The sequence below is a fragment of the Giraffa tippelskirchi genome, chromosome 6 (assembly GCF_054371585.1).
Source record: "Giraffa tippelskirchi isolate mGirTip1 chromosome 6, T2T-mGirTip1v1.2.pri, whole genome shotgun sequence".
NCBI lineage: Eukaryota > Metazoa > Chordata > Mammalia > Artiodactyla > Giraffidae > Giraffa > Giraffa tippelskirchi.
Window position 1 is genome coordinate 916,838 of NC_137280.1, and position 13,775 is coordinate 930,612.

At 46.3% G+C, this 13,775-nt stretch overlaps 1 long non-coding RNA gene across 1 annotated transcript; it reads left to right on the top strand.

Annotated features, from left to right (window-relative positions):
* Window positions 1-7,082: 7,082 nt before the first annotated feature.
* LOC145511471 (uncharacterized) lies at window positions 7,083-12,728 on the top strand. Its single transcript, XR_014057882.1, has 3 exons — window positions 7,083-7,538; window positions 8,215-8,274; window positions 8,909-12,728. It is a non-coding gene; the product is annotated as an uncharacterized LOC145511471 (long non-coding RNA).
* Window positions 12,729-13,775: the final 1,047 nt, after the last annotated feature.

A 13,775-nucleotide genomic window follows, 5' to 3' on the forward strand; every position in this document is an offset into this window, starting at 1 on the left:
GATCCTGGAGACGATCCGGGACAGAAAAGGGACAGGAACTGAAAAGCAGATGAAATTAGAACGCGGTCGGCATTGTAGTTAACAGCATGGTAATGATTTTAATTTCCTGGTTTTGATGATCGTACTATGGTTAGGGAAGGTGTTCACATAACATGGTTATTTTGGGTCAGGTCTACCACTGAGAACCAACTAGAAAAATTGGAAATTAATTGTTGAGGTGCAATTTGCATGCAGCAAAATGTACAAACTTAAGCTCAGAGCTCAGTGTATTGTTTTCTTTCCTTTTTTTAAAATTGAAGTAGAATCGATTTACAATGTTATGTTAGTTTCAAGTGTACAGCAAAGTGATTCAGTTTTATACATGTATGCACACATATATATTCTTTTTCAGATTCTCTCCCATGTAAGTTTTTACAAAATACTCTGGGCCATCTGTATGTCTTCTTTGGAGAAATGTCTGTTTAGGTCTTCTGCCCACTTTTTTGGTTGGGTTGTTTGTTTATTTGATATGGAGCTGCACGAGCTGTTTATATATTTTGGAAATTAAGCCTTTGTTGGTCACATCATTTACAAATATTTTCTCCCAGTCTGTAGGTTGTCTGTTTTATTTATGGTTTCCTTTGCAAAAACATCTAAGTTTGATTAGGTCCCATTTGCTTATCTTTGCTTTTATTTATTTTACCTTGGGAGGCTGACTGACCTAAGAAAGTATTGTTTCGATTTACGTCAAAGAATGTTTTGCCCATATTCTCTTCTAAGAGTTTAATGGTGTCATATCTTATATTTAAGTCTTTAAGTTGTTTTGAGTTTATTTTTGTGTATGATGTCTCAGTGTACTTTTATATATGTAATATATAGGATGTGACATCACCCTCCACATCCAACCATCCATCCATCCTTGCTCAGTCGTGTCCGACTCTTCGTGACCCCATGGACTGTAGCCCCCAGGCTCCTCTGTCCATGAGATTCTCCAGGCAAGAACCCTGCAGAGGGTTGCCATGCCCTCCTCCAGGGGACCTTCCTGACCAGGGGTCCAACCCGGGTCCTCGGATCTCCTGCATTGCAGGCGGATTCTTACCACTAGCGCCACCGGGAAGCCCACACCCCCCTCCTTTGATAGGTAACGTGTAACATAAATTGTGTGATACGCATTGTATGTTATATATGCAATACATAAAATGTGGCATCACCCCCCACATTCACCCCAGATCAAGACACACACTGATGCCCTCACCCTCGCCTTGGGAACCTGTGGCATCAGACGCCAGCCCAGCAGTCGCCTTTGTGAAGCGGGAGGGAAGCGGGGGCTGGGGGACCTCTGGAGCCCCGGGGCCCCGGTGATGCTCGCCTCCCGACTCAGCTGGTTGCAGCATGGGTGCATTTCTTGATAATTCACCAAGCTGTACACTTCTGGTTTCTGTGTTTCTGTACATGTGTTATACTTTTATTAAAACATTGATTTTCAAAAATATGATTTTTACTGAGTCTCACTGAGGGAAGTGCACAGTGGAAATCATTTTAAGGTCCTTAAGTGCTCTTAGGAACTGGAATTTGGGTTTAGACAATGTTTTCCACAATTTCCCCCAAACAAGGACAATATGTTCCCAAGTGACAGATGGGCTATAACAAGACTGTGCGTCTGAGTGTCCTCAGCTTTCCAAATGGAAGGGTGACTGGTTAAATGGAGTGGGGTTGGTATTTACAAGGGAGATTCTTTTCATTTATTTTTTAAACCAGATATCAGGAGTAGTTGGCCAGGTGGGAGTTGAGCATAATAAGTTAATTTTTAAATTAAGAATTGTAATCCATTTTAAATGAAGAATTCATTTTTAAAGCCAGAAGAACCCCGAGGAAACACAAGGGGGCAGCGCTCCACAGCACTGCAGACGGAGCAGCTGAAGGAGCCGGGCCTTCTTGTCGCTTTGTTTTGGGGTTTTGTTTTGTATATAAATATTGACAATGATCCTTTACAAGGGCGTCTTATTGAAAGAGGAAATGGAAGGTCAGAGAGGTCATTACGGGACTCCTTTTACGTTCCCTTCAAACACAGAAGGCAAAACATAAAAAAATAAAACAAAGACTGGCTTCAGACTAGCAGAACGAGGACCCCGGCTGGGAGCACGGTGAACAGCGTTCCCACCACACAGAGTCTCAGACAGGCTCCTGGGTCAAAGAGCACCTGCTGTGTGCCGGAAAGGGTCAACTGCTCGCCAAAGACCCGTGAGTGAGACCTGCATTCACGTGGACACGGATTAGAGACACCGGTACTGAAGAGGGACAGTTTCATCTGAGTTAAACGTGAATCAACTTTCGGAGCTGAAATATGCTCCCAATTTAAGTACGTGCTGATCTTCAGTACAGAGGGGGCCTTGAGGGAACGGTTAGAGGGTGACAGTTTAAAAACGTGGTTTGCAAATGTTAGCAGGTGCATTTCACCCTTGAGTCATGTTTTACTGCATTCTCTCACCTCTGAGGGGAGCCATAGCTAAGCATCAGGGTGTGTCTGACTCTTTGCGACCCCATGAATCGCAGCACGCCAGGCCTCGCTGTCCATCACCAACTCCCAGAGTTTATCCCAACCCATGTCCATCGAGTCGCTGATGCCATCCAACCATCTCATCCTCTGTTGTCCCCTGCTTCTCCTGCCCCCAATCCTTCCCAGCATTAAGGTCTTTTCCAATGAGTCAGCTCTTCACATCAGGTGGCCAAAGTATTGGAGTTTCAGCTTCAACAACAGTCCTTCCAATGAACACCCAGGACTCATCTCCTTTAGGATGGACTGGTTGGATCTCCTTGCAGTCCAAGGGACTCTCAAGAGTCTTCTCCAACACCACAGTTCAAAAGCATCAATTCTTCGGAGCTCAGCTTTCTTCACCATCCAACTCTCACATCCATACATGACCACTGGAAAAACCATAGCCTTGACTAGATGGACCTTTGTTGGCAAAGTAATGTCTCTGTTTTTAAATATGCTATCTAGGTTGGTCATAACCTTCCTTCCAAGGGTAAGCGTCTTTTAATTCCATGGCTGCAATCACCATCAGCAGTGATTTTGGAGCCCCCCAAAAGAAAGTCTGACACTGTTTCCACTGTTTCCCCATATACTTCCCATGAAGTGATGGGACCAGATGCCATGATCTTAGTTTTCTGAACGTTGAGCTTCAAGCCAACTTTTTCACTCTCCTCTTTCACTTTCACCAAGAGGCTCCTTAGTTCTTCTTCGCTTTCTGCCATAAGGGTGGTGTCATCTGCATATCTGATGTTATTGATATTTCTCCCAGCAATCTTGATTCCAGCTTGTGTTTCTTCCAGCCCAGCATTTCTCATAATGTACTCTGCATAGAAGTTAAATAAGCAGGGTGACAATGTACAGCCTTGATGTACTCCTTTTCCTATTTGGAACCAGTCTGTTGTTCCATGTCCAGTTCTAACTGTTGCTTCCTGACCTGCATACAGGTTTCTCAAGAGACAGGTCAGATGGCCTGGTATTCCCATCTCTTTCAGAATTTTCCACAGTTTATTGTGATCCACACAGTCAAAGGCTTTGGCATAGGCAATAAAGCAGAAATACATGTTTTTCTAGAACTCTCTTGTTTTTTCGATGATCCATCGGATGTTGGCAATTTGATCTCTGGTTCCTCTGCCTTTTCTAAAACCAGCTTGAACATCTGGAAGTTCACAGTTCACGTATTGCTGAAGCCTGGCTTGGAGAATTTTGAGCATTACTTTACTAGCATATGAGATGAGGTCAATGGTGCAGTAGTTTGAGCATTCTTTGGCATTGCCTTTCTTTGGGATTGGAATGAAAACACCTTTTCCTGTCCTGTGGCCATTGCTGAGTTTTCCAGATTTGCTGGCATATTGAGTGCAGCACGTTCACAGCATCATCTTTCAGGATTTGAAATAGCTCAACTGGAATTCCATCACCTCCACTAGCTTTGTTCGTAGTGATGCTTTCTAAGGCCCACTTGACTTCACATTCCAGGATGTCTGCTCTAGGTGAGTGATCACACCATCGTGATTATCTGGGTCGTGAAGATCTTTTTTGTACAGTTCTTCTGTGTATTCTTGCCACCTCTTCTTAATATCTTCTGCTTCTGTTAGGTCCATACCATCTCTGTCCTTTATCAAGCCCATCTTTGCATGAAGTGTTCCCTTAGTATTTCTAATTTTGTTGAAGAGATCTCTAGTCTTTCCCAATCTGTTGTTTTCCTCTATTTCTTTGCCTTGATCGCTGAGGAAGGCTTTCTTATCTCTCCTTGCTATTCTTTGGAACTCTGCATTCAAATGGCTATATCTTTCCTTTTCTCCTTTGCTTTTTGCTTCTCTTCTTTTCCCAGCTATTTGTAAGGCCTCCTCAGCCAGCCATTTTGCTTTTTTGCCCTCTTTAGAAAGACAATAAAATCAGGCTTTATGGGGAGAGAGAATGAGAGTTTGCTGTAGCTTGTAACTGTGGAATTCTCTTTTAACTACAAGAGGTTAAGCCTGGTGGACTGATTCACAGGTTCTTTCTGTGAAAGCCACCCTTTCTGCCCACGACAGCCAGGACACAAGACCTTTCGCTCTGTGGCTCCATGCTTCAAGGTGGCTGTGATGTCAAGGAAACGAGAAAGCACACCTCAGGCACTCCCCTGGCAGTCCACTGGTTAAGACTCTGCACTTCCGCTGCAAGGGGCATAAGTTCAATCCCTGGTCAGGGAACTAAGGTCTTGCAGGCCCACAAAGTGCAACCAAAAAAAAAAAGACAGAGAGAAAAGCTCAACTCTTTTAACTGATGGGATTGTAGGAAGAAGAAAGCGAGAATGGGCCAAATGAGGTAAATAAAATCCAGAGAGGATATTCGCAAGTCACTTAGATCACGGATGTCAGACAGGGAAGGTAGAGAATGCAGGGCTCAGAGTGTCCTGATCTCCCCTCTTTGGGAGAAAGGCTAAGCCTGGAGCAGAAAGCCAGCAGGAAGAGAGACTTCTCCCCACCTTCTCAGTTCAGACTATGGACAGTGACACCCACTGCCGGCAACCTGGTGGCCTGGGGAGTTAGTAGAGAGGGAGGCCATAACTTCTAGTCCCTGAAGCTCCAGGAGACCTTGGAGGGCATCAGAGAGGAGAACCTGCAGCCTCACCCTCTGCAAAGGATGAGGCTGCCCGGGGCGGAGCCCGCAGGCTCTGGGCAAGCCAAGGGCTTAGGGGGGAGCTACAGGTGGGCTGGACGGGGCCATTCAGACTGAGCCAGCCAGGGGGGAGCTCGGGCTTGTCCGCCAGGCTGGGACAAGGCAGGTCACCAACTCCAACAGCCACACCCTGTTAAAGGGAGAAGGCACTGAAACGCCCTCCCACCTGGGCCCAAGTCCTCTATGACAGCACAAGCTGGACAGCTTTGCCCCCTCCCTTTCCTAAGAGTGCCTAGCTCTGCTTTACTATCTGATTCACTAGTAATCCCTTTACATCCTTTACCTGAAACCAAGTCCCTGGGCAGAAAACAACTTGACCAGCACTGAACTAAAAAGCTCTCTCTTTGTTAATTCCCAGCAGGCACACCTCAAACATTTCCCCAAGGTCCTGTACCCCAAAACACGTTCACTCCTCAAGGGGCATGCCTTCTGTATCTGGCATGCTACCTGGGAGGTCAAAAGGAAGCCATCTGTCTCCCCAGTTTTCGAAGTTGTAGCCCCGGGGACAGCCATCCAGTCCTAACTCACTCACCGAGGATGACGCATCAGGCTTTCCTGCTGACAGAACTCTCATCTACCCAGCCTCGTGTAACCGGGATGGCTCTCACTTGCTCCAGTTGGCAGGAAGCATGCAGTTAGGTCCTTACTCCAAGACATTCGCCAGTGCTCTGAGGAACTTCAACAGAGATAACAATGCCCCAAGAAGAGGGAAGGGGGGCTGCCCTGGTGATCCAACGCAGGGGGTGAAGATTCGATCCCTGATCGGGGAACTAAGATCCCACGTGCAGCTGAGCCCACCTGCCGCAACTAAGACCCCACACAGCCAAAATAAATACATTAACTAATATTTAAAAAGAAGAAGAGATAGGGTTCAGGGGGCTGCAAGGAACACCCCTCATGAGAATCTCTTCTGCCGCGGAAGTAGACATGGCTGCAAGAGTAAAGCTCTGCAGGGTCTCCCTCCACTGGCCGGGGCAGGAACTCAAAATAAGTGGTGGAGTCCACGGATGGACAAGGGATTTAATGTATGTTAAGGAGTTAGATTTATGGATTGTTACTTGGCCACACCCCCGGATTCAAATCCCATTTCCGCCACTTACTGTGTGACTTTGGAAAGTTGCACAACCTCTCTGTCCTCGGAAGCATTCGTACCCGTAAAACGAAATTAACAGCAATACCTATTAATGCAAGCATTAAGTGAGATGATGAGCTATTCCATGCAAAGTATATAGTATATAGAAGGATGATAAATGTTACATCTTTTTATTGGCATAGTGGCTTTGATAAAGTTTAAATAACTCAGGAAATCAACACATTTCCATACCCAGATAGTACTGATCAGTAGGCAATCTTGTTTCCTGGTGTAGAGTCTACACGCTAACTTATTAAATAGCCACACCTGGATAAAATTAATATAATGCATTCTATCCTTGTCTCCAGAAAGAATTATCATCATGTTCTTGGGTAAATCATCGGAGCAAGACTGTCCCTATGAGCAAGGCTGAAGCGACCAGTAAGAAGAACTGTGGGACTTCCCCAGCGGTGCAGTGGTTAAGGCTTCGCTTCCAGTGCAGCGGCTGTGGGTTTGGTCCCCGGTCTGTGGGTTTGGTCCCTGGTGGGGAAGTTAAAACCCCACATGCCTCCCAGCCAAAAACACAAAAGTGACGTAATATTGTAACAAATTCGATAAAGACTTACAATGGTCCACGTGAAAAAAAAAAGAGAGAAAAACTTTAAAAAGACCATTGAGTGGCAAATTTGTGAGCTTCTTCAGAACACACAGAGGCGCGGATAATTAATGTGTGGGGTTGAGGGGAGCATGGGCCCGCAGAAGTGTTTCCTTTTGTTTCGTTTGTTTTGTTAAGCAGTGATTTTGTTGTTGGTTTAGTCGCTCGGTCGCGTCTGACTCTCTGACCCCATGGACTGTAGCCCGCCAGGCCGCTCCGTCCGTGGACTCTCCTGGTGAGAACACTGGAGCGGCCGCCATTTTGTTGTTGTTAGTCGCTCGGTCGCGTCTGACTCTCTGACCCGATGGACTGTAGGCTGCCGCCAGGCCCCTCCGTCCGTGGACTCTCCTGCTGAGAACACTGGAGCGGCCACCATTTTGTTGTTGTTAGTTGCTTGGTCGCGTCTGACTCTGACCCCATGGACTGTAGCCCGCCCGCCAGGCCCCTCCGTCCGTGAACTCTCCAGGCGAGATTCCCGGAGCGGCCGCCATTTTCTGGTGCGTCGCTCTGAAACAGCGGGTGAGGTGAGTGGAGCCTTCGGGGGCGCGTGCCCTCTACGCCAGCGGAGCCCCACCGCCCGCCCCAGTGGGCAGCGCCTCTCCACACCGTTCCATCACCCACCTGTCGGTCAGGCACTCGAGGTGAGCGTTTCTTCAACAGCAGCAACAGAAGTCTCTGGACCAGGACTCCGCTGACTTGTGTCGCGGGGCTTCTCTTCGCAAAGAGAGCTTGGTGATCTTCTCTTGCACACAGAACCCACACCCAACCGAATTCCACCAGCCCCTAGAGCCTCCCTTTGCTCTCTTCAGAGCTCTCCACCCAGTTTGCAGGGCCGGATTCAGCAGAAGGCTGAACTTGTTAATCTTTTCAATGTATCTGGCCTTTCTAGTAGGTGAGACAAATTACTTGCCTCTTTTCACATGTTTTAAATGAACTGACTCTTGGCTCAGTGTTGTCCTTAAACAGCAAAATGTCAGGCAGATCCAAGCATTCAGGTATCTTCTCACTGGGAAAGCTGTGAGCCCAAAGACCACCCCAAGCTATGGGCTGAGTGGGAGAAGCTTCTGGATTTGAGGGTTCCTTTTCCTGCTTTCATGTTTTTTTCATGCAGGGCTGGAGCTCTAAGTGACGCCATTTTTAATTCCTGTAAATCAGGTCAAACCGAACTGTTATATTCACACAAAGTTTAGACGGCTATTCTGTCTTTACACACCTAAATTCAGTCGTATTTTTCCAGTTTAAGTATTCCACTTAATGCATTGTCTCAAGATTGTGTTTTGTTGGGTTGTTTGATTTTTGTTTTGGCTCTTCAACCAGAAGGGGTGAACAATCTTAAAGAGAAATAGAGGAGCAGACAAGAGCACTGGTCTAAATACGGTAATGGCTTTGTTTTTTGTGTGTATGTTTTTTTTGTTTGTTTGTTTTGATGGGGACCATTTTTGAAGTCTTTTACTGAATTTGTTACAATATTGCTTCTGTTTTATGTTTTGTTTTTTTGGCTATAGGGCATGTGGGATCTTAGTCCCCTGACCTAGGATATGTGCTGATCAAGCACACCCCCCTGCATTGGAAGCTGAAGTCTTAACCACTGAACTGCAGGGGGAGGTCCCATGATTTTGTCTCTTATCAACACGTTGGTGATGTCCCCATCACGGCTTCACCAAGCCTCTTTTCCTTCATATGGAAATAGAGTCGAAGAATGTTTTTTTATCTATCACTAACTCCTAAGAGCTTTGGTTACCTGGTAGAGCCAGAGGGAAAAAGCCCTATGAGGCACATTCAATAAGGCAGACTGCTTCTCTGCCCAAGGCCACCATGTTGCACAACTCTGAGCAACAGCATTCCTCAAAGTCTGTCTGCATGGGCCCTCTGCAGTTGTCCACTGTGCAACCAGCATGGTCTTTATGCAGTGGCCCTGTGAAAGCATGGTTTTACCTATTTTGTATCTGAACACCTCTGTTTTAAATCAGTAAGCCCTGTCCATTTTATGTCTATTTATGGTCATTTCTAGAAGGCTTCTTCAGGGCTTCCCTGGTGGCTCAGCAGCAGACAATCCGCCTGCCAACACAGGAGACGCGGGTTCCATCCCTGAGTGGGGAAGATCCTCTGCAGAAGGAAACGGCAACCCACTCCAGTGTTCTTGCCTGGGAAATCACCTGGACAGAGGAGCCTGGTGGGCTACAGTCCACGGGCTCCCAAAAAAATTGGACATGACTTAGTGACTAAACAACAAGAGGGTTTCTTTTAACTCGGGGCTTTATGAAACAACAATAGAATTTGTTGGGGGTTTCTTTTAACTCGGGGCTTTATGAAACAACAATAGAATTTGCTGGGACAGACTTACTTACACAAACTAATGATTTTCAGCAGTTCCTTGGTGAGGAGTAATTGGTGTTCTCTGGCAGAATACAAACACACTAACTGGAGTTCAAGCCATATAGTTACAGAATGTTAATTGTAAAGTGTAAATAATTCTCATTCTAGAGTATGGGTTGAGTCCCTACAAATTCAGCTGTTGTTTCATAATGTCTGAGATACTGGAAGTTTCCTAACCATGGAACCCATAACGTCCAGCATTCAAGAGGTGGCCTTTCTTTGTTTGCTAAATACTGCAGCCTGACTCTGGACACCTGCTCAGCTCAGTCACTGCGGTTTGCACACGTTCTGCCCGGTCAATAACCTGCTGCTGCTGTATCAGTGAATGTGGTCAGAGCTGCTTCCTGTAACGAGAAGAGAGCCTGGCTAGTTGTGTTAGAATAAAGCAAGGCTCTGTTCTGTTTTCCCTTTAAGCAGACACATGGACACTATGACATTTCTTGTGTAAAACTAGTACAATAATCTCTGATTGGCTAAGATCAGAATTTACTCTTAACTGTTTCACTTCCAGTTGGATGTAAGTCAGTCTTTTTGGAGTTTATAATTGCAATCCATAGGATAGTTTGAAATCTACTTATTAGATTGTGACTAGCATTTTAAAAAATAGAATAGCACAGGATAAAATGCAATTAAATTGAAAAAACAAACAAATAAACATCAGCATGCATCCCACATAGTGTGGATTCATTTATTAGTCAGGGTTCTTTGGAGTGACAGAACCAATAGGATGCATGTATAAAATCATTACTTAAAAGAATTAGCTCCCCTGATTAAGGAGGCAAACCCAACATCTGCAGAGTGAGCGCGCAGGCTGGAGACTCAAGAGCCGATGTTGTATTTTAAGTCCAAAAACTGTCTGATGACAGAATTCCTTTTTGCTCAGGGAATGGTCAGTCTTTCATTCTATTCAGACCTTTGACTGATTGGATGAGGCCCACCCATACGATGGAGGGCAATCAGCTTCACTCAAATTCACTGATTTAAATGTAAATAGCATCCAAAAACCCCTTTGTAAAAGCAGCCAGGATAATGCTTGACCAAACATCTGGGCACCGTCTAGACCCAGGCAAGCTGACACTTAAAAGTAACCAACACAGAACATATTTGCAGGAGTCATTCACACTGCGCACCAGATATTTTTAGTTCTTTCCCCAAGCACATATTGGAATTTCATTGGGGGTAGGTGTGATCAAGGGATTTGGCCAAAGAAGTGTGAGCAGAAGTGATGCATGCCAGGCTAAGTGGAAGTTTTAAGTGCCAGTGTGGGAGTCACCATGGTCTCTTTCCCTCTGCCATTCATACAAAACAGAAGCAGACTCAAAGACTTGGAAAACAAACGTATGGTTACCAAAGGGGAAGGGCTGGTGGGGAGGATATGAAGGGACAGACTGAGAGTTTGGAGCCGACATGTATATACTGCCATATTTAAAATAGATAGCCAGGGCTTCCCTGATGGCTCAGTGGTAAAGAACCTGCCTGCCAATGCAGGAGACACGGGTTCGATCCCTGGTGGGGGAAGATCCCACATGCCAAGAGGCAACTAAGCCTGAGCACCACAGCTCCTGAGCCTGTGCTCTGAGCCCACGCGCCCTGCAGCCCGGGCTTCCCACCCAGACGAGACGCCGCAATGAGACGTCCTCTCGCATGCTAGAGAGGAGCCACTGCTGCGGGGACTAGAGAAAGGCCCATGCAGCAGCAAAGACCCAGCACAGCCAAACACAAATGAATAAATGAAATTGTTTTTAAGTAGATAACTGACAAGGACCTACTGCACAGCACAGGGAACTCTGCTCAGTATTCTGTAATAACCTAAATGGGAAAAGAATTTGAAAAAGAGGAGAAAAAAGAGGTCATTTATCTGACATCACAAGGTGAGCAAGGACTTAAACACAGGTTAGACTTGAAGCCAGTGCTATCCCACAAAACCCTTCTTTGGGGCTGACCGTGTGAAAGTGCTTTAAAAACTACAAAACCTCATAAAAACATCAAGTAATGAAATCAGCACAAGGACTAGTCAAGGAAGTTGGTTAAAGGCCTAGGCTTTGTCAAACCTGGTTTCAAATGCCAGCTCTGCCGCTTATGAGCTGTGTGACTTTGGAGACATTCTTTAATCTCTTTGACCCTCTGTTTCTTTAGTTGTAATGAAGATAATATTATCATTTTCCTGATGAGTAAATGAGATAATAAATGGAAAGGTCTTAGCATGATGCCAGTCTCATAGTAAGTGCTGCTAAGTTATTTGGAGTGAATATAATGCCAAAGAATTTGGTTTGGAATAACAACAACAAAAAAAGCTACCCCTGGGCTTGGACAGGGCCAGGGTTGAGTGCAGAGCAAGGTTTTTCAACTGCAGCACTTTTAAAATTTGGAGTCAGATGACTCTTTCCTGTGGGGGAGGGGGCTGTCCCGCACACGGTAGAATGTTCAGGAAAGATACTGAAGTCTTGTCATATGGTCGCAGTATCAGGGTTCTTTTGTTGTTCAGTCCCCCAGTCACATCCGATTCTTTGTGACCCCAAGGACTGCAGCACGCCAGGCTTGCCTGTCCTTCACTATCTCACGGAGTCTGCTCAGACTCATGTCCATTGAGTCAGTGATGCCATCCAGCCATCTCATCCTCTGTCATCCACTTCTCCTCCTGCCTTCAGTCTTTCCCAGCATCAGGGTCTTTTTCAATGAATCAGCTCTTTGCACCAGGTGGCCAAAGTAATGGAGCTTCCGCTTCAGCATTAGCTGAATAATCAGGGTTCTAACCCTTAGCATTACTGGTATTTGAGGATGGATGGTTCTTTATTCGGAGAAGGCAATGGCACCCCACTCCAGTACTCTTGCCTGGAAAATCCCATGGATGGAGGAGCCTGGTAGGCTGCAGTCCATGGGGTAGCTAAGAGTCGGACACGACTGAGGTGACTTAGCAGTTAGCAGGTTCTTTATTATGGAAAGCTGTCTGTGCACTGTAGGATGTATTTTACTTTATTTTACTGTGTTGCCCATCTTCTGGGATCTTAGTTCCCTGACCAGGGATTGAACCCAAGCCCTCAGCAGGGAAAGCAAAGTCCTAACTAATGGATGGCTGAGGAATTCATCACGGTAGGGTGTTAGCAGCATCCAGGGCTGCTACCTCTAAGATGCTCCAAATATGTTTCCAGACATTTCCAAATGTCCCCCGCGGGCAAAATCAACCCCCATTGAGAACCACTGTCGTAGTAAGTGTGTTTAGAGTTTTTCAATGAATTCTTCCTATTAAAAAACATAAACATAAAAGAAGGTTAACCACTTTGAGAGAGTGGACTCTGAGCTTCCCTATTCTTCATGTTACCTACTTAATGTCTGTGTGACCTGGAATAAATGCTCCATGAAGTCACTGTGTTTGTCTTCTGTCCTGCTGTGTCTCCAGGGTGCACATCACATGGAACATAATAGATGTGCAATAAAAGTATCATTGAATCAACAAATGATAGTCATTTTTTTTTCCTGTGTCCTTATCTAATAACTAACAGGCACAAGTTTCCTGCAGGATCAACAGGGTGGACTAGGCTTATCAAAAGTATCTCTTTTCTTCCATCTTTGCCCCAACTCTAAAATAAAACGATTCCCTGAAGAGAATCTATTCTTAGCAAACCAATAAGGCCGTCCCTGGGCTTCGCAGGTGGCTCGGCGGTAAAGAACCCTCCTGCCAGTGCAGGAGACGTGGGTTTGATCCCCAGGTGGGGAAGATCCCCTGGAGAAGGAAACGGCAATGCACTCTAGTATCCTTGCCTGGAAATCCCATGGACAGAGGAGCCTGGCAGGCTACCGTCCATGGGGTCACAAAGAGTTGGACATGCTGCTGCTGCTAAGTCACAGCAGTCATGTCCGACCCTGTGCGACCCCATAGACAGCAGCCCACCAGGCTCCCCCGTCCTTGGGATTCTCCAGGCAAGAGCACTGGAGTGGGTGCCATGTCCTTCTCCAGAGTTGGACACGACTTAGGACTAAACAACAACAAGGTCTTCACCGAGCGTAAGTCCTCGGGTAGGGGCATGAAAAAGACTAAATGGGGTCCCAGTGTTCAGGGTCAGCCACAGGGATGAACGAATCATCATGAGGAAACCCATCACAGCAAACGGCTGGAAAAGCAAGACCCAGGGGCTTCCCTGGGGGCCCGGGGGCTGAGACTCCTCACTGTCAATACAGAGGGCCAGGTTCCATCCCGGGGTCAGGGAACCAGGTCGTCTGCGCTGCGACTGAAGTTCTCACGTGGCACAACCAGAAAGACCACGCACGCCGAAACTGAGACCTGGCACAGCCAAGTAAGTGATTGTTTATTTTAAAAAAAGCAAGATCCAGAGTAGCTTCCAAACTCCCCGGGCAGACAAGGACTGGTCTGAGGCTGTGTAGACGGGCAGAAAGAGGATCAGAGCCCTAACAGAGCCGACTCTGGTCCCTCCCACTGTCTGAGGCTGTGGCTGCTCCCAGGACCACCGCGGGCAGGCGGCATTATTTCTGTGTTCCCGGTCACT